Source organism: Ahaetulla prasina, chromosome 12, assembly GCF_028640845.1.
Source record: "Ahaetulla prasina isolate Xishuangbanna chromosome 12, ASM2864084v1, whole genome shotgun sequence".
NCBI classification, from domain to species: Eukaryota; Metazoa; Chordata; class Lepidosauria; order Squamata; family Colubridae; genus Ahaetulla; species Ahaetulla prasina.
The window spans coordinates 336,116-344,928 of NC_080550.1; positions in this window are offsets into that span (position 1 = coordinate 336,116).

Genomic DNA, 8,813 nt, shown 5'->3' on the forward strand with positions numbered 1-8,813 from the left:
TTGTTAGCATTCTGGAGCTGATGTTCTGCTTTTCCTTTTTTCTGTTTCTGGGGCTGTTTGAGAGACTGGGCTGAGATGCTCAGCAAAGCGGATAGAAGAAGGGGCCGCCTTCCAGGCCCCAAGAGCAGCATCTGGCAGACATAGAGCCAAGGTTGGTCAGTCGGTCCGGTCTCTCTCTCTCTCTCTCTCTCTCTCTCTCTCTCTGTCACACACACACACACACACACACACAGGCTGTCTTAAAAACTGAACTGGTTCTCATGGAGGTTCTTTCCAGGCTGAGGTGATTTTAGTCAGTGGCAGCTTGAGAAAAGCTCCCCCACAATTCAGGCTTTATCTTGCAAAAGAGAAGCAGCCTCAGGGGGTGAAACCATTATTTTCAACATCTTTCAGGTTTTCTTGAAGGGGGGAAGACTTCTTGTCTCTTATTTTGGAAATTCTGGAAGACCTAGTTCTGATCATAGTAATTCCAGTTCATATAAAACAGACTCATAAGGTCACTGAGGGTCTGCAATCAGTCCAATTCCTTCAGAAAGCAAAGAGGAATAAAGTGCAAAATCTGAAAAAAGTGTCTGAAAAGAGGGGCTCCCTTGGGTTTCCCATGGTTTCCTCCTCCCTGAAATGGGGCAAGTGATATCGGGGAGACGGGCTGCATAAACAAACCAAACAATAAACAAAGGCTGGCCCTTGTACTGAAGTGGGCTCAGCCCACCTTAAATTCAGCCCCATTTCAGAGGGAAGAAACCAGATGGCAGCATTTGGGTGATGCTACAGGATGGCATCTCTCACTGCAGGCAGCAACCCAGCAGCACCTATGGGTGCTTTATTGAAGTATTAATAGGCTGGTCTGGTTGGGCAGCTGGGACTAAGCACTTCACTAACTAGTGATCCAGTAACCTAACATGACCCACATCACTGCCTGGTAATCCCTGGAGTGCAGGACAAGATGAGGAAATGGCATCCATCACAAAGGTTCACATCAGTGGTGAGTTGCTACCGGTTTGCCCTGGTTCAGGCAAGCCGGTAGCGGCGATGGTGAGGCGAGAGCAAACTGGTTCACTCCAACCATCAGCTGGGCCCTCTCTCCCGCCCCTGCGCTATTCCTACCTATATTTGTTTGTTTTTAGCCCAGCTGATAGGCGCAGCAGAGCGGATTGCCGCGCCTCAGCTGTTCTGAAATGCAATGCGCTTGTGCGGAGCAAACTGGTGGTAACACCGCTTGAAACCCACCACTGATTCACATCTAGTCCATTGCTCGATGCTGATCAGAACCTGCTCGCCCAAAGAAGGGCAGGTCAGTCAGGAGAGGTGCCACCAAGTCTCCGGGTGCGACTTTCCTGCTGCCACGATCTGGGCCAAGGGCCCCGAGTGGCCTCTGTGGTCCTGCACCAAGGAAGCCTTTGTGGGCTGAAGGCCAGACCTCTAGACTCCTCCCAGCTGGATGTGGGTACTCCATTTCTCGCCCCACCATTCTGTGGCAACACAGCCAATCTGGTGGCTTGCCCTTCAAGACTGTGATGGTGCAACCCAATTCCTGTTCAAGAAGATGCCAATCTGAAAGCAGAAAGAAACCTGCCTGCGGGCATTTGGAAAGCTGGAAGAGGAAGGGATCAATTCTGAATGACAGCAAGGGAGGTGAAACCAGGGCAGGGCAATAGCATTAGCCATGATTAGCTTTATCAAAGAGAGCTGAAGGGTGTATATCAGATGCACAGAAGACAGACAGAAAACACTTGGCTATGACCTCCACCTCCACCCCACCCAGCCAATCTGTTGATTAATTACAGGTGTTAATTGGAGGAAAGTATAATGGAAGGATTGCTGAGCATACCAGATGAAGGTCCATATTGGCCAGAAGCACCCACATTACTTAGCTGGGCTTTTTCTTGTGGGGAGAGCACAAAGCTAGCTCGTTGCACTTTTTGAAATCCCAATAACATGAATTACCAAAGGCCTGATGCTCAGTGCCAGTGGCTGTGAATTACGTCAAGATCCCAGTTTGACTCCTTAGAACATCTCTGAGCATCTGCCTGAAGCCTTCAAAAATGGAGCTCCTGAAATCACTGTCAAGGGTGCTGGACAAGGCAGACCAGGGGCTTAATATTTTTTGTTGTTCCTCAAGATAGATAGGGAGGTTGGAACTATCCTGAGCCTAACAATTGATTACAATGAAACAATTGTAAATTATGGTCACATTTTAAATTATTCATAAGCCTTAAGGCATCATTCTCTTCTCTCTTTCCAAGGCTGCAGAGTGAAGCTTGAGACCCAAGGCTGAGATCAAGCTGAATTATGGGCTAGATTCCAGTGAGCAAAACCCAGATTAAAGCTGGATCCCATATAAACATAACTCCCTCCTCCTCCCTCTGCTCATCTCACACTCAAGGATGTAGCAGGTATCTCTTCATTCCCATAACCGACAGGATGTGGCGGGGAGGGAACCATTTAGGCATGGTTTTTGGAGCAGAAGGGGTCGTCACTGCAGACCCCTGTCTTCTCCTGCATTTGCTCAGTGAGGACTAGTGTTTCCAGAAAAATAATTGTGTGAATAGGTCGGCAGCGTCCAAAATCCCCTTTAGGAACCGAGCAATGACAAAGATGACCACCAAATTCCTTCAGTCTGACAGAATGCACTTCTGTTAACTGAAGGGGGACGAGCCCAAAACGTTTGCTTCAACCCACAGGGAGCCAGGTTGGGGCTTCCCCCTTCTTCGCTCTCCTCTCTAATCCTGGCCCAGTGTCCTTACAGAAAGTTTGCTCAAGTGCTACCCATTGTGATCTGCTCTCAAATTGCCCCCAGAGCGCACTGGAAATTCCCTCAGATGTCTAACAAGCTTCAGACACAACTGAGGTTTAGAAAGACAGAGAAATCAATACAGCGGCTTCCACCAGTCAGGCTGAGGGATTAGCCATCCCAAGAAAAGCATTGACAGTTGAATAAGGGAATCATGACTCTGAATAACCTGGGAGGTTTATAAAGCTCAAAAGCCCCCCTTGGCCCTGATAACCTCCAGCTGACCAAGGGAGGCTGTGAAAATATTCACTTAGCTTCCTCCCCTTCTCGGTCAATGAGGGCAGCCACTCCACCCCTGGGGTCAGTCGGAAGACACTATCACACAACTGCCAGGGAGAGAATAATTATTTGTCAAAAGACCACCCTGAGGTCCTCCCTGCTAAAACTTCAGGTTTACAGCAGCTGATCCTGGTCTCTTCCCACTGCAGTGGCCAGTTTGTAACATTTGAGAGCTCAGTGGACATTTGGCTGGATTTTGCTGGCTCCAATGTCATGTTTTCAGGTTCATCCATCAAGAGCTATTAGGCTGGCCAGCAGCAGGGATGGGACCTTTTCAATGGGACGCTTAAGGAATTCTCTCCAAAGGTCGGGTGATGCTCAGTTTGAAGCACCTTTAAATGAGCTTTGACTTTTTTCTTGCCTTTGCCTTTCAACTAAAACTGAAGTTTTTAAAATGCAATCATTTTATCTGAGCTATGCTGTTCCAGGTGAGACTTCACAGTGGGGGTCATTGCATTTATACTTTTAACTCTATCACTTTCAGGCTTTGCCCTGGAAAGTGGTACAGAAACATTGACGGCCAAATCAGGCCACCCTGCCCTTCTCATGTGGCAGTGAAAAAGAAGAAGCTCAGCTCAGGCCTTTGCTTCCTCTAAAAACTCCCAGTAGGAAGTTAGCATTTGGTGGAGAGGGAGAAATAAAGATTTACTACTCTAGAGTTTCAGCAGCTACCAGCTCAGTACTACCCAAGGCTCCCTGGAGCAAAGAAAAGTAAGGAATGTTGTGCCAGCTTCTTTCACACACTATTTTTCCATAGCTGAAGGACAAACAGCCAAGCAGCCGCAAAAGCCACGGTCAGTCTTCTCCTCAGCTCCTTCCCCTCCAGCAACCCCCCAAAATCTGCCACACCAGGTGAGAGATGGGATGGCCTTCAAGTGGCATTTGTATGGACAATGCAATGTGTCACGAGGAAGGAATTGGCAGGTGCTGACCTGGTGTGAATTTTTCTTCTCTCCCTGCCTGGAAGTATCCGTTCTCCTTACCCATTTCCCAAGAAGCCTGATCTAGACTACAAATACAATAAAATTATGAAAAAGCCATCTGAGAGGGAGAATGGAGCGGCAGGGATTCCCAGAGCTGCTTCTGATTTGCCAGTAGTCTCTGGAGGCCGGCTGGCAGCCCTGCACAGGTGTTTAGCACACAGAAGGTCTTGGAGGAAAATCCCCCGGGGGCAACATCCCCATGGCTCTGGGGGACCAAGGCTGTCCCACAAGGCATCCTAAGAGCTCCTGGCCAGGCCCACAGGCTGGGGGGGGGCGGAGAGGCGCAGAGAGTTGGGGCAAATAGGGAAAGGGCCTATGCTTCCCGTTTGGCATTCCCCTTCCCAGCCACATGTGTGGCTCCCTAGCAGAGTAGAAACAGAGGTGATTTACAAAGTCGTTGACAAATGCCTCTATTGATCGGGTATTAAAGTGTCTTGTGATTAATACAGCCTTCGAAGTAATTAGTGAGGAAGATCTCTTACATCTCAAGATGTTTAAAGAATACATCTGCAAACACCACGGCCGGCTGTCAGTCTGCCTCATCCCAAACCTCTTTGGGCTTTCCAAACCAGGCCCTTTCTCTTCTAATTGCCCCCTGTAATCAACAGAAGCAGCTACCCATGAGGGCTGGAGAGGAAATCCCAAGGCCCCGCCAGCCCAGGACCTCAGGGCGCTCCCCACAGCCCAGCCCAGCCCCTTCCTCCTGCACCAACATTGCTTGGTGGTGGGGGAGCATGAGCCGTTTCCCATCTTCCCACATGTCTGATCGCAGCTTCCTTAATTGCCATGTAAACCACATGCTGGTGTGGAAGCTGCTCGGAAGGCCCAGGCATCAGGCAGAGGGGGAATCCATTATCACTTAACACCAGCTGGAATGAATTGCGTGTTTGACGCCTCCGCCTCCCTCCCTCCTCGCAGCAGCTGAAGGAGCGAAACAGCTTCCCCGTCTGTGCCGCTTCTGAGTCCCCAGAGCCCACTCAGTGCCAGCACTGGGCAGTGCCCAGCCTTGGCCAAGGAGAACTTAGGACCTGGGTACTTACGGGACCGCCTGCTGTTACCACACGCCTCCCACCGACCCGTACGCTCCCATAGAGAGGGACTTCTCAGGGTGCCGTCCGCCAAACAATGTCGGCTGGCGGCCCCCAGGGGAAGGGCCTTCTCTGTGGGGGCTCCCACACTCTGGAACGAGCTTCCCCCGGGTTTACGCCAAATACCCGACCTTCGGACATTTCGTCGCGAACTCAAGACTCATCTTTTTATCCGCGCGGGGCTGGCTTAAATTGGGATTTTAATGTTTAAATTTATTTATTTTAAACGGGGTTTTTAGTATGGGAAATTTTAATCATTGGGCTAATTTAAAATAAGTTTTTTAAATCGTATTTTAAACTTATATATTGTATTGTCAGTTTTATTATGCCTGTACACCGCCCTGAGTCCTTCGGGAGAAGGGCGGTATAAAAATCAAATAAAATAAATAAATAAATAAATAAATAAAACACAGCCCACTTGCTGGACTCTCAGGAACTGACAGAAAGAAGGGTTTCCTCCTAGCAGGATCTGTTTGGTTAGAAGGCCCTTTGCTCTAAGTCAGCAAAATACACTGGGCATCCGGTCAGCCATTTGGACAGCTTCATGTTTTGTCTTCAGAAGTTGCTCATCAGCAGAAATCTCAACCCCTCCCTTCTCATCCTGACTCTTTTTTTTTTTTTTTAATTTGCATTTATATCCCTCCCTTCTCCGAAGACTCAGGGTGGCTTACACTATGTCAAGCAATAGTCTTAATCCTTTTGTATATTATATACAAAGTCAACTTATTGCCCCCAACAATCTGGGTCCTCATTTTACCTACCTTATAAAGGATGGAAGGCTGAGTCAACCTTGGGCCTGGTGGGGCTTAAACCTGCAGTAATTGCAGGCAGCTGCTGTTAATAACAGACTGTCTTAGTCTTACCAGTCTGAGCCACAGAGCCCTCTGAGGGCTCTGGTAGCCGCTGCATTTCTGGCCAGGAGAAACTCACCTGCCCTCCCTGTTTTTTTAAAGGGAAAGTGAGTGCGTAATCCCTTCCAGGAGACAGGCTGGCCACCAAGGGAGGGTCCCAGGGTTATAGGCTGCTGGAACTGAGGGCATCATTGAGAGGCCAGAGCAGCACAGGCCTGGTGCTCTCAATCCCAATTTGCTTTACATTTCCACCCGCCAATTTATTACTGTTGGTGCTTTTTACCGCTGCTGACTCAGTGCTCTCTATTCCAATATTCACCCTTTGCTCCTCTTAGCACATTTTATTTCATTGCCAGGCATTAACTTGAAGGCACCCTTCAAAACACCAGAATTGTTCAGGGTCCCTGACATCAGCAGTCCAGAACATGGAATTGCAAGCCACCACGATCAGCTGCCTCCCAGAACATGAACTGCAGGTAAAAGCCACTTCTTGTATTTGTGTGTCCCAGGACAAAGCCACAACGTCTAGCCACAAGCTTCCAGACAGTTTAGCTTGCACTCTGTGAGGATTTCCCCAAACCTTCCGTTGGGCATTTCTCTTTTATACATAACTTTAGAGCTCTAGTGGTTGTTTTGGAATGCCTGCACATCTTCAAACACTGTGCACTTCAAACCCTCTGATAGGAAATGACCTCAAGTTTCTCTCCAGGAATCAGAAGAAGATCCTGCAGGGCAGCTGGCACATTTCTGCTAATGGAAGAGCCACACAGTCATTCTGGCATTTGCCCAAAAGGCTTCTGGCTAATTCTTCGTTGCAATGTTTCTTTGGTTTCTGAGTTTGTTTAGGAAGAGGTCATCTAAGAACTTTCTGCTGTTATCAGTTAAGAAACTTCCAGGTAATTTTTGAAAATGTCAGCATCTCATTTCTCAAAAAAATAATAATAATAATGACACACAATCGCTGTCCTGTGCTGCCAGAACAAGTTTATGGTATCATTGGTAAACCAATAGTATCATTGTGCCGCACTTTAATTATACCCTATAATTAGCTTCAGCCATCGATTACACAGAGTCAGACTCTGAGCGAAGTGAAAGGTAATAGAACTTTAAAAAAATTAATTTGGGTTGGCTGGAAAAGGCAGCTTGAAGCAGAAGCGGCTGCTCTCAAGAGGAGGTTGGCTCGGCCCTTTCAGACTGCAAGCAGAGCTCCAGGAGGAGACAGCTGTTGTGCCGTCCTCGGCCCAGGGGGAACATGGACCATGGCAAAAACTCCCTTGGGCTGTATAAAGGAGTGAAAGATGTATCCATAGGCTGGAACTATCATCAGGGAAGAGAGAACAAAACTTTCTCATTGTTTCTTTAGCTTTCTGTCTAGATTGCCATGAAACTTCTTCTCTAACCAGGCCTTGTTGTATGTCTGGGAGACTTCAGCTGAGATTAAGACAAGTTAAGCCATCTGAAGTCCAGGGCTGGAGAATTACAGCTCAGTGTTGGTCCAGGGAGTTTGACTGAAAGGTTAATCTTATTTGGGGCATTTTTTGTTGCTTACAACTATTATTTATTGATGGTTGCCGCTCCTGTGCTGTCCACTTTGTGGACTTTGCAGTTGATCTTTTTTTGTCTTAAAAGCATAGCATCTTAGCTACTTTAGGTTTATTTATAATAAAACTGTAATGCATCTGGGGAGTTGGTCAGAATAACCTTTTTGAGGACCTTCAATACTCAACCAGAGTATTGGTTCTGTATCTGCAGGTCCCCAGTTTTTAATTCAGACATCAGACCCAATAAGATGTTGAAGGATGCTCCCTCTTATTTATTTATTTATTTTATTTATTTTATTCAATTTTTATACCGCCCTTCTCCCGAAGGACTCAGGGCGGTGTACAGCCAAGTAAAAAATCACAGTATCAATATTAAAAGAAATTAAAACAAACATATTATAAAGTGGCCAGATTTAAAACGAATTAAAATATTAAAATATAAATAACCCAATAAAATTTTAACCCAATAAAATTTTAGGCCAGTCCCGCTTGAATAAATAAGTGCGTTTTCAGCTCACGGCGAAAGGTCCGAAGATCAGGCACTTGACGTAAACCAGGAGGAAGCTCATTCCAGAGCGTGGGAGCTCCCACAGAGAAGGCCCTGCCCCTGGGGGCCGCCAGCCGACATTGTTTGGCGGACGGCACCCTGAGAAGGCCCTCTCTGTGAGAGCGTCTGGTCGGTGGGAGGCAACGGTAACAGCAGGCGGTCCCGTAAGTACCGGGTCCTAAGCCATGGGCGCTTTAAAGGTGATGACCAAAATCTTAAAGCGCACCCGGAAGACCACAGGAAGCCAGTGCAGACTGCGCAGGAGTGGTGTTACATGGGAGCAACGAGTTGCTCCCACTATTACCCGCGCAGCTGCATTCTGGACTAACTGCAGCCTCCGGGTGCACTTCAAGGGCAGCCCCATGTAGAGAGCATTGCAATAATCCAGGCGGGAAGTTACGAGGGCATGAGTGACCGTGCATAAGGCATCCCGGTCAAGGAAGGGGCGCAACTGGCGCACCAAGCGTACTTGGTGGAAGGCCCTCTTGGAGACAGCCGCCAAATGATCGTCAAACGACAGCCGCCCATCCAAGAGGACGCCCAAGTTGCGCACCCTCTCCGTTGGGGCCAATAACTCGCCTCCCACAGCCAGCTGCGGCTGCAGCTGGCTGAACCAGGGTGCCGGCATCCACAGCCACTCCGTCTTGGAGGGATTGAGCTTGAGTCTGTTTCTCCCCATCCAGACCCGTACGGCTTCCAGACACCAGGACAGCACTTCGACAGCTTCATT